This window comes from Pleurodeles waltl, chromosome 4_2 (genome assembly GCF_031143425.1).
Source record: "Pleurodeles waltl isolate 20211129_DDA chromosome 4_2, aPleWal1.hap1.20221129, whole genome shotgun sequence".
Taxonomy (NCBI): domain Eukaryota; kingdom Metazoa; phylum Chordata; class Amphibia; order Caudata; family Salamandridae; genus Pleurodeles; species Pleurodeles waltl.
In genome coordinates this window covers 89,028,147-89,040,486 of record NC_090443.1, presented here as the reverse complement: position 1 = coordinate 89,040,486, position 12,340 = coordinate 89,028,147, and the positions used below count along the sequence as shown (strand labels likewise).

The window sequence follows — 12,340 nt, the reverse complement described above, 5'->3', positions numbered from 1 at the left end:
TCCACATGCCATGGGGACCACCATCTCCCCCTGGGCAAAAGGTTTAAAAATAAATGTGGGGGGCCCTCGTGGCCCCCCGCAGGCCTGGGAACTGCCATTTTTCCAGGGCATTGAATGATTTGTATGCCGAATATTCGCTGGGCCTGCCCACATCCTAGGGAACCACAACCTCCCGGGGGCAATTTATAGTCTTAATGGGGGGGGGCCATGTGGACTTTGCGCCCAGGGACCGCAACTTCCCAGTGAGTAACATAAAATAATGAAGGGGGTCTGTGGCAGACCTCCGGGTCTGGGGAGCACCACCTCCCCAGGGCTAAAATAAAAATTTGCAGGGGGGTGCATGCAGCCCCCCTTGAAGAGCCATAGATGCCCCTGGGGACAATCATCCCCCAGGGCTGGGTTCTGCTACCTCCCGGGGTTCCTACCCTCAGAAGGTAGCTGTTTGCTTTTGCTTGGGAGTTGACAAGCAAAAGCAAACATGCCTCCGCTTTCTGCAAGAGGCTACTGTCTAAGGAGCTCCTGCTGGCAGAAAGTGGAGTTTTCGTCTGTTTCCCTGCACGCAAATATGTGTACAGGGAAACAGATGAAACGATTGCTCCCACAAGCAATGCCAGTTCCCAAAGGATGTGGGGAACAGGCTAGGACTTCAGGGGCCTTGAGACCCCCCTGCGGTCCTGCCCATTACGAGATTGAAGAAAGACAGAGAGAAAAATTGGTTTCAATGTCTTAGTTGTCTTGGAACTGCAGGGGAAAGATCCACCTGTGACATAGTAGTTAAGGCCTCAGACCACTACGTCAATGTGGAGGGTTCAAGTCTATATGTGTCAATGGTTGTTTTCTACTTTAATTTATTTTCAACTTCAAATATTTATGGTACATACAGAAAGGTGATCTCACTCTTTTTACTTGACAAACACATTTTATTTTTTAATTTGTATCTCATTCTAAGTATATCATTCATCAAAGCCTAAAAAAACACCTCTCCGTTCCTCTCTTTCTCTGTTTATCTCTCTCAATCTCTGTCTCTAATTTGCTCTCTGTCTCTAAAGCTCTCACTTTCTCTCTCTCTCCCTCTCTCCCTCTCTTCCATCCCATGAGTGGTTATAGAGGGTTGGTTGCAGGGTCTGGCCACAGGTCATGCCCTGCGGCCCAAAGCCCGCTGTGCACAGCCAAAGGCCATGGGTTGCACATGATGCAGTTATGGGGGTTTCTCCGCAGGGCCTGGCCATAGCCAGCCCATGCTCAGTAGTGGCTGAATTAATGTATAGTAATTAAAATTATTTTATGTTAAAAAAACATATAAATTCACTGAAAACAACAAAGGTTACAGGGATGTTATAGTTAGGAAATAAAATGTAAAAAAACTATAAAAATTCACTTAAAAAAACAAAGGTTATAGTGACCTTATAGTTAGGTTATGAATTTACTCGCACAAAACCACATAAATTCAGCAGTTAAAGTTACAGTTATCTCAAGTAAGTATAACTTGTGCCCTAAGGTAACTATAACTTGCGCCTTCGCCATGCATTGATAAGTACCCCAGATATTACATCACTCATAACATCTTCTGTGACATCATTGATATTATCACTGCAACATTTGCTGTAAAATTATTGATGAGAAAACTCTGCATGGTGCAGGTGTGAGTCCAGTTCCTCCTGGATTCTCAAAAGGTTTGGTTTCCCTACAAGACTTTTTCAACTCTTTGTTTGACACATCTCCGCTCTCAAACTCTACACAATAAGCATTACTGGCATCATTCCTCAGGTCGAACAGACACTTGAGTACACACCTGTGATAAAAGCAGCTGGAGAACGAGGGTGATGTATAGTTCCTGAACCTCAACTTTGTCCTGGGTGCCTTTCACAGGACTGGGAATTAAAGCCCCGGGTCTCTGTGTGTGGTCAGGGACCCAGAGTGCATAAATCCATGAAGCAACATCAGATCTGCTGAGGCTCGGCCTTCTGTGAGAGTCCTGTTGACAGAAGGTGCTGCACTATACAAGTCCTGCCGACATCACTTCCAACCAGTACCTGCACACCTGGGAACCAACATAAACCTAAAAACAATAAAAAACAAGTGTTGGTAAATTAAGGTCTTGCCTATACAAGAGCTATTGGATATGGCTATGAGTTTTCCCATGTTGTACACCAGTGTGTCTGCTGTCCAGAATGGCTAAAAGTTAGTGGCATGGAGTGTCAGAGTGCAGTGGAGTGGGGCAGTACAGTGTTGTATATTGGATCTGTTGGAGTGTCGTAGAGGGAGAAGAGTGTTGTAGAGTTGAGTAGTAGGGAGTAAAGTTTAGTTGTTCAGTGGCACAGAGTTTCATAGAGTGTAGTGGGGTAGAACGAGACAGAGGCCCTCATTCTGACCTTGGCGGTCTTTTCGCGAGACCGCCGAGTTACCGCCGCGGTGAAGACCGCCGACCGCGGCGGTATGCCGCTGTGCGCATTCCGACCGCTGGGAGCGTTCCGCCGGGAAACCGCAAGCAGCCACACTGGCGGTCGGCGGAAAAGTGGAGACTGGTCAACCTCCACCGCCACGCCAGCAGAACACCGCCCACAGAATTACGACCCACATATCTGTGTGGCGGTCTTCTGTTGGCGGTGTTCTGTTGGCGGTCACCTCCCCATGGCTCCCGTCGCCTCCCGGAGGACCAACGCACAAGGTAAGTTGACCGTCCGTGAGGGGAGGGGGAGGGGGGGTGTTGTGTGATGTGGGCGTGTGTGGGGGTGTGCGTGTGAGTGTGTAGAGGGGGTGTGTGAGTGCGTGTATGCGGGCGGGGGGTGCTGCTGTGTCTATGGGTAATGTGTGCTGTTCGGCAGGTGCGCATGTCTGCATGTATGTGTGCGGGTATGTGTCCCCGTTGTGTATGTGTGTGTAGGGGGTGTGTATATGTGCATGTTGGGGGTGTGTGCATGTCGGGGTGCATGTATGTGCATGTCGGGTGGGGGTGGGGAGGGGGTTCGTACCACCTCTGGGGGGTGGCAGGGGGGTGGAGGGTGTGGGGGGAGGACTCGGGTGGGTAGTGGGGGGTGGGGGAGACCCCTATCAGTGCCAGGGAAGGAATTCCCTGGCCCCGATAGTGCTTACCGCCATGGTTCGCATGGCGGTTCCCGACCGCAAGAAACCGCGGCGGTAGGCAGGGTCATGATACCGTTGGCGGTCTTGGGACGACCGCCGGGCCGGAGTGCGCAAACTCCAGCCCGGCGGTCATGACCGCCGTGGCGGTCGGAGTGGGGAAGTGGCGGGCGATCGCGGCGGTGACCGCCGCGGTCAGAATGCCATTTTTCTGACCGCCGGTCTGTTCGCGGTCCGACCGCCGCCTCTCCGCCGACCGCCAAGGTCAGAATGAGGGCCAGAGTGTGTTGGAGTGGATTGAGGTAGTGGGGTGGATTGGATTGGAGTAGATTGGAGTGGGGTGGATTTAGGCTAGAGTGGGGTGGAATGAGTGGAGAGGGGTGGATTGGTGTCTATTTGATTGGATTGGGGAGTAGTGGGGTGGTTTGAAATGGGGTGAGGTCAATTGGATTGGGGTGGATTATACTGGATTGGGGTGGGTGGGGTGGATTGGAGTGGGGTGGACTGCACTGGAGTGGGGTAGAGTGAGGTGGATTAGAGTGGACTGGAATGGGGTGGATTGGACTGGAGTGGGGTGATTGAATTCACTGGATTGGAGTGGGGTGGATTGGATTGGACTGGAGTGGGTGGGGTAGATTGGACCAGTGTCAGTTGTATTGGATTGGAGAGGGAGGATGGATGGATTGGACTGGAGTGTGGTGGACTGAACTGGGATAGGGTGGGATGGAAAGGATTGGGATAGCATGGGTGGATTGGAGTAGAATGTGTTGGATTGGAGTGACTGGGGTGGATTTGAATGTGGTGGGGTGGGGTGTGGTGGAGTGGACTGAAATGGAGTGGGGTGGATTGGATTGGTGTGTGGTGGGCTGCAGTGGGGTGGATTGCATGGCAATGGGGTGAGTTGGGGTGGACTGGAGTGAGGTGTGTTAGATTAGAATGGGGTGGGGTGGATTGGAGCGGGGTGGATTGCATTGAGGTGGGGTGGATTGGGGTGTGGTTAGGTGGCTGGATTGGATTGGAGTGGGGTGAACTGAACTGGTATGGGGTCGATTGGATTGGGGTGGATTGGATTGGCATGGGGTGAATTGGATAGGGGTGGATTGGATTGGAGTGGGGTGGATTGAAAAGGGGTATGGTAAATGGATTAGACTGGAGTGAGGTGGTCTGAAATGGGATGGGGTGGGGTGGTCTGGATTGGAGAAGAGTGGGATGGATTGGAGTGTAATGGGTGGATTGGAGTGGAGTGGACTGGGGTGGATTGGACTGGTGTGGGGTGGATTGGAGTGGGTGGATTGTTTGGATTGGAGTGGGTTGGATGGATTGGATTGGAGTGGGTGGATTGGATTGAAGAGGTGTGGGTTGGATTGGAGAAGGGTGGACTGGATTAGAGTGGGGTGAGATGGATTGGAGTGGGTTGGATCGGATTGGAGTAGAGTGGATCAGACTGGAGTGGGGTACATTGGACTGGGTTGGATTGGATTGGATTGGTGTGGGGTGGACTGGATTGCAGTGGGGCAGTTTGTGGTGGATTGGAGTGGGGTGAATTGGGTGGAGTGGGGTGGACTGGACTGGACCGGGGCAAATTGGAGTGGGGCAGATTGTTATGAACTGAGGTGGGTTTGGTATTGGAGTGGGGTAGAGTAGGGTGGAGAGAGGCAGGTTGGAGTGGGGCAGGTTGTTTTGGATTAAAGTGGGATGAATGGGAGTGGGGCGGATTGAAATGGATTGGAGTGCAGCAGATTTGAGTGGGGTGGCTTGGAGAGAGACAGCTTGTTTTGGATTGGAGTGGGCAGATTATTTTGGATTGGAGTGGGGCAGATTGGAGTGGTATGAATTGAAGTGGGCAGAATGTATTAGGGTGGATTGGAGCTGGGCAGGTTGGATTGGAGTGGGGTGTATTGGATTGGGTTGGTGTGGGGCGGACTGGATGGAAATGGGTTGGATTGGATGGGAGTGGGGTGACCTGGGATCGAGTGTGGTGGATTGGATTGGAGTGGGGCATATTGTTTTGCAATGGAGTGGGGTGGATTGGAGTGGGACAGATTGTTTTGGATTGAAGTAGGGCAGATTGGAGTGGGGTGGACTTGAATGGGACAGATTGTTTTGGATTGAAGTTAGACAGATTGGAGCGCCACGGGTTGGAGTGGGGCAGATTGCTTTTGGTTAAAGTGGGGCAGATTAGAGTGAGGCGGATTGGAGTGGGACAGATTGTTTTGAATTGGAGTGAGGCAGACTGTTTTGGATTACAGTGGGGTAGATTGTTTTGGACTGAAGTGCAACAGATTGCAGTGGGGCAGATTGTTTTGGACTAAGTAGACTGGACTGGGACAGATTGTGATGGATTGCAGTGGGGCAGATTGGAGAGCGGCAGATGGGAATAGGGCATAATGTTTTGGCTTAAAGTGAGGCATATTATTTTGACTTGAAGTGGGACAGATTGGAGTGGAGCAGACTGTTCTGGATTGGAGTAGGGCAGCTTGTTTTGGACTGGAGTGAGGCAGATAGGAGTGGGGTAGATATGAGTGGGGCATATTGTTTTGGATTGATGTGGGGCAGATTGGAGAGGGGCAAATTGTTTTAGATTGGAGTGGGGCATTTTGTTTGGATTGGAGTGGAGCAGATTGGTGTGGGGCAGATTGTTTTGGATTGAGTGGGGCAGATTGTTTTGGAGTGGTGTAGATTGTTTTAGATTGGAGTGGGGCAAATTGGAGTGGGGCAGATTGAAATGGATTGAAGTGGGGCAGATTGAAATGAATTGGAGTGAGGCAGATGGGAGTGGGGCAGTTTGAAGTGGGGCAGGTTGTTTTGGATTGGAGTGGGGCAGACTATAGTAAGATTGTTTTGGATTAGAGTGGGGCATATTGGAGTGGGATAGATTGGAGTGGGGCAGATTGTATTAGGGTAGATTGGAGTGGGGTGGGTTGGAGTGGGGTGGACTGGATTGGTTTGTGTGGGATGGATTGGATGGGAGTAGGGTAAATGGGATGGGAGTGGACTGGAGTGGTGTGAATTGGGATGGAGTGGGGTGGATTGGATTGGAGTGGGGCATATTGTTTTGCATTGGCAGATTCGACTGGGGTGCACTGGAGTGGAACAGGTTGTTTGGGATTGGAGTGTGGCAGATTTGAGTGGGGCACATTGTTTTGGATTGGAGCAGGGCAGGTTGAAGTGGGGCGGATTGAAGTGGGGCAGATTGTTTTGGGTTTAAGTGGGGTAGGTTGGAGTGAAGCAAACTGAAGTGGGGGAGATTGTTTTGAATTTGAGTGAGGCAGATTATTTGGGATTGCAGTGGGGCAGATTGTTTTAGATTGGAGCGCAGCAAATTGCAGTGAGACAGATTGTTTTGGAGCGAGCAGATTGGAATAGGGCGGATTGCTTTGGATTGGGGCATATTGGAGTGGGGTAGATGGGACTGGGACATAATGTTTTGGATTGAAGTGCTGCATGTTGTTTTGAATTGAAGTGGGCAGATTGAAGTGGGGCAGATTGTTTTGGATTAGAGTAGGGCAGATTGTTTTGGATTGGAGTGCGGTAGATGGGAGTGGGGCATAATATTTTGGACTGAAGAGAGGCATATTGTTTTGGATTGAAGTGGGGCATATTGATTGGGATTAGAGTGGGGCAGATTGTTTTGGATTAGAGTTGGGCATATTGTTTTGGATTGGAGTGGGACAGATTGTTTTGGATTGGGGTGGGGCAGATTATTTTGGAGTGGTGTAGATTGTTTTGGATTGAAGTGGGGCAAACTGGAATGGGGTAGACTAGATTGGGGTGGGATGGGAGGATTGAAGTGGGCGGATTAGAGTGGGGTGGATTGGGGTGTACTGCATGAATATGTGTTAAAGCATAATTTAAGAAATTAGACATATAAATATATTTGAGTTTTTAAAACAAGATAATCGTAATCTTTTGAGAAAAGCGCAGACAAGCAAAAACAAAAGAAAACATGAGTGCAAAGTGAGAAAAGACAACTTAGCAAAATAAAAGAAAGTAATCTATAAAAAAATAAAACTTTGCAATTTTGTTTGTCCTGATGGGCACATTTTTTACAGTCACACACCTTCTGTTTGCCGGGCACTAGAAGTTAAAAAGAACAATACAGTAGCTCAATCACTTCATGTGCAGCGGATGGGCACTGATTAAGTTGAATCAATCAGTGGTTGGTCCCGCGCCACACTAATGAATAGAAATAGTGCCAGGCCTGTAGGATCAAATCACAAGGCTGTATAGCAGAGAGCCACACAAGCCAACAAATGGTGATCGATAGGCGGGCTCCAAGCCCTCTACACAACAGAATCTTGCAAGCAAGACGAATGCACGAGCACATGCCCCTGCAAACCCAATTCTAAAAAACATTTTGACCGAACGCCAGAGGACCAAGGGATCCCTCTGCATGTCATATTTCAACTGTGTGTGGGTAGCAACTTTTAAGTGCTGCACTTAGCATCTGGAGGCAGTGTAGTGAGGAGACCTACCACATATGGGTGTTTGTTACTCGCATCCCAACAGTCTTGCCATTCATTTAGTGGCACGTTCTTCAGTGCCTCTCACCATGGAAGGCAGGCGCCGGGGAAGTCGGCCATTGGGTTCTCTTAAGGTGCACTATGGAAACATGGCTCGCCTCTCAACTGCAGGTGCAGCCACTGACGTGTTCTTGGTAACATGTATTGCCAGTTTTCAACTAGAGTGGTGTGCAATGAGCTCCAGCTGGAAGGTGTTCTCTGTATTAAATAAGGATGAGTATGCAATGAGCTTCCCCTTTGTCGTACAGCTTGCCTCTGGTTTTTGGTAGTAGCTCAGCAGTAGCTTTTGAGCCGGTGTGCTTCGAAGTAAGCATGTGGCACTGAAGCACCTCGAGGGCAGCTCTGGCCTCTTGGGATAGGCTTCACAGCAACTTTTTTCATCTCAGCCCCGTGGACCACACATTACATAATGGTTTGCTGCACATCCTGCAGGGGCAGCAGATGAAATGATGCACGCATCAAACAATGTAAACACCTACATTGGAATACCGCGCTCTCTATATAGAGAGACAGAGAGAGGGAGAGGGAGAGACTCCACACAGTCTCTTCAACAACCAGTGACCTAAGTTAACTATAACGCCCCTGCCATGCACAGTTTTTGCATCAAAGATTTTATTACAAATATTACATTGATATTATCAATTATGTTACCATAAGTGCTGTAATTTGTGGGGTAATTAGCAGTACATGGCGAGGGCACGAGTTATATTACCTGAGGTCACGAGTCAAAGGTACTTGAGATAACTCTAACTCTAAGTGAAAATCTATGATTTTGTACGTTTACATTGTGAGTCTAACTATAATGTCCATGTGACCTTTGTTTTTTTAAGTGAATTTCTATGTTCTTTTAATTCTATTTCTTAACTATAATGTCCCTGTGACCCTTGTTTCTTTCTGTGAATTTTTATGGTTTTTATAATGTAAAATAATTTTTATTCCTATAAGTTAATCCAACCATCGCCACCCACTGCTGTGCACAACCAACCCCTAAACACACAGCCCCATGCAGCGAACAGACCTTTGGCCGTGCACGATGGGATTTGGCCATGGCTTCTCTCTCTGGCTATGAGACTAGGTGTGAGAGGGTGTATCTGGGGGTGAAAGTGACGGTGAGAGTGTCTGTCTGGGTGTCAAAGTGGGTGCATCAGTTTCTTAGGGGGTGTATCAGTGTCTGTGTGGGTCTGTGAGTGGGTGTGTAAGGGTTTCAGTTGGTCTGTGGGTGGGTGTATGAGAGTGTGAGTGGGTATGTGAGTAGTCTGGGTGTGAGCCACCTGTGGCGTAATGGTAAAGGTCACAAACCCTCACACTGAAAATTGAGGGTTCTAGTCCAGGTGTGTTTGTGGTCATTTCCCTACTTTAATTTGTTTTTTGTTTCAAAAGTTTAAGGTTCATAATGAAAGGTGTGCTGCCCTGCACGGAGCTTGATAAAAGCCCTGGGGAGATGATGGTCCCCAGGGCTGCCCGCACACATATTTTTTTGCCCCATGGAGGTGGTTATAGGGATGGAAGAGATAGTGACAGGACCAAAGGGGGAGCCTGAAGGCCCCGCGGTCCTAGCCAACTCATTGTGCCCTGTGGGAGCCGGCACTGATCCCACAAGCAGGGAGCTGCTTTAAATACCAGCTCCTTGCTTGTGGGAGCAACGTTTTCATCTGTTTCCCTGCACGCATATTTGTCTGTCAGAAAGCGGGCTACCAGCTCCCACCAAGCAAAAGCAAACAGCTTTGTCCCAGGGGTGGGCATCCCGGGACATAACAGGAGATGGCCGGGGGGGGGTTGCAGTCCCATGGGCCACATCATTGGCTCCTCGAGTGGGGCCACGCACCCCCCTAACTACTAATGCCTGGGGAGGTGGTGGTACCCTGGGCTCAGGAGTCCGAAATTGACCCCTTCAGCCTTTTGTTGTAGCCCCAGGAGGTGGTGGTCCCTGAGCAGTGCGGGGGCCACGCCTCCCCCCTGCATCCATTTTAGATTTCCCCCAGGGAAATGGAGGACCTCAGGGCAGTGGGGGGACTGTGTGTCCCCACATTATATTACTTAGAAGCCCTGAGGAAGTGGCGGTCCCCGGTGCTGCAAGGGCTGCATGCCCCCACATCATATTGGTTTAAATCCCATAGTAGATGGCAGTCCCCGGGGCAGTGGGGGGGCACGCACCCCCTGCATCATATTACTTAGAAGCCCCAGGAGGTGGCGGTCCCTGGGGCAGCTGGGGGTCCGCGCGGCCTCCTGCATCATATCACCTAGAAGCCCCAGGGAGGTGGTGGTTCTCGGGCTGTGGGTGGCTAGTTGGCCCCCCGTATTAAAATTTCCTGGCCCACCTGGGTGCTGTTTCTAAAACAAGCATGGGAGCCCGCTCCTGTTTTTTTTTTTAATTTTTGTCAGATCCATGGCTCTGCCATGACTCATGGCAATTTAAAAAAAAAAATGCTTTTTAGCTCGGGGTTCCCTCTGGGATCCCAGCACCAGAGCTAAGGGGTCTAAGAGGTATATAACTATCGACCGCCAGTAGGTAATAAATATATATATATATATATATATATATATATATATATATATATATATATATATAGTAGAAAACACTATAATTGTATTCCAGGTGTTTTCAAGGCACAACATGATATCCCCATATTTTAATATTTTTGGTACTGCCACCAATCTCTGAGCTGGAAGGGGTTTGAGGGGCTGGGGTGGACTCACCCAAACAATCAAACACTCACAGCAGTCAAACGCCATTACAAGAAGACTTAGACCTTGATCTGTTTGGAAACCTCGAAAACGTGGAAGGCACCCAGGTTGCTGAACAAGGTCCTGGTGCTTCATCTGATGGTTCCTGATATGAACCCTTCGGTCAGTAAGGTAATGGTAATTCTCACATTAGATTTCTTTGCCAGGTCAGCCTCAATTGATAATACTCTAGAGGTGTTGCTAAGAAATCTAGCACGTTTCTAAGCAGCTTCTACAGATCGTAGTTGTGGTTATTCTGCGGATTCATTTGGTTGACAGTGGAGTCGAGCTGCCATTGATGATTCTGCTTATCTCTTTGGATGACAGCAGTAGGAGGTTGATGGGAATGATGTGAGATTAGTTGCTTTATATTATCAGCATTCAAGCTGCTGCTTTGGTGTTTGCTCTGGTGGTCTCTGTGGAAGGTAGGAAGATGCGATGACATTGGCGACTTGTCTTGCAAGCGTGAATGCCCTGGGACAGACAATATCGCTGAAGGGGTAATGAAATCTGGAGACAAGACTGGCCACTGTTTGTTCTGATGGTCTGTATCTTGGTTGCTCTGGTTATGGCTTCTGCAGTTCCCCTTGCAGTTGTTACTCTGCCCAGTGTGGCAGCAGAGAGTGGAAGCAAGGAGTAGTTGTTGGTCCTGGTAGTTATTCAAGAAGATAAAGTAGTGCTTTAACTGAAGTGGGTTGGGCGAGGGAGGTGTGGGTGTCGGAACTCTCTAGAGGGCGGTATAAGATATACTTGGAAGAATAAAGGATCAGGACAGGTAAGGTGGGATTATTTTAGAAGTATGATGGCAGTATAGAGTTGGCGTGGGGTGATAAAAGGGAGAGTATGATGAACATATATGATGCTGAAATGCCTGACTCCATTATGACAGATGTACCTGCAAGAAGCATTAATAGGAGGCGGTGGTAAGATATTGTTAGAGGAAGGATTTTGCAATTTGTAAATGGAGACTGAGTTAATGACTGAAGACATTGAGGACAGTATGTAGAATGTTGAAAAATATAAGTATTGCATTACCTTCGACTATTATACCGCTTTCCATAGCCCTTTATTCCTCTGGTAGCAAAATGGTTTGATAAATTAAAGCACCAGCAACAACCCCGATAGAACTCATTTTATCAGCCTTAGAAATATGAAAACCTGAGTCAGCCTTGTCAGGTTTCAGACCCGTTACGGCCAGGGGTGCACGAAGATTGCTGCAGCAGGTCCATTACTTTGACAAGCTATCATACTGGTTTCCTGTGTCTGTGTGTGGCATTTTCAGACTTGCAGTTGGGGGTGGTGTGTGCAGTAAAAAGCAGAAAAAGAGATAAACCCCCGAAAAGGTGGAGGGTGGTTAAAAACCTCCCCGCTCTTTGACCGGAATTCTTCTGGAGAATAGCCAATTCTTATGCATGAGGTCCCCTTTTGAGAACCTCGTCTGAGACTATTGTGAGGCTGTCTTTACAGGAAAGAATGAAATGTTGTTTGGGGGGCGGAGGGCAGGGTGAAGAAGGAAAAAATAACTATTTTGGGGCAGGAGGGGGAGAATTGTGGGAATAGATCGGCTGGACGTGTGCGCGCAATCCAGGCCTTAGGCCTTAAAATCATATGGACAGACCCCAGGCTCTTGAGTAGGCCGCAAGTAGTTTGCAGTGCACTTCCAAAGTTTGCCAAGTAATTGAGGCGATTGTTGGTCCTTCAGACACCCCTTTCCCTTTGACTTCTGTAAAACTGCTTAGCTGCTGCTGGCCCCCACCCTGCACACACACCCTACTGTTGTGTCCCTTGGTCATTGAGCCTGCACTGAAGGCGGTTTGATTTAAGGCTCGGGACTCAATGCCCTGGCAGTTTGTCAAGAAAAGGAGGTGGGGTGACGGGAGGGAGGGGGACAAACACTTCTTCCTCGTTCAAGCCAGCCCGTGGGCTCAACGTGCCGTGCATGTTAATCTAATATTGTGTTTGATATTCCACCATTCGCATGGCACTAGCGCAGAGAAGTGTACACCGTTTCT

At 48.9% G+C, this 12,340-nt stretch overlaps 1 protein-coding gene across 3 annotated transcripts in view; it reads right to left on the bottom strand.

Moving 5' to 3' along the window:
• Positions 1-12,340, bottom strand: part of GLI1 (GLI family zinc finger 1) — a 199,493-nt gene that overhangs the window by 52,620 nt on the left and 134,533 nt on the right. For 2 of the 3 annotated variants that reach the window (XM_069230796.1, XM_069230795.1), the window contains one exon: positions 1,793-2,059. The exons of the other annotated variant lie outside the window; for it this stretch is intronic. The gene's annotated coding sequence lies outside the window, so the exon portion shown is untranslated. The remainder of the gene's footprint in view (positions 1-1,792; positions 2,060-12,340) is intronic. 3 annotated transcript variants of the gene reach the window in all.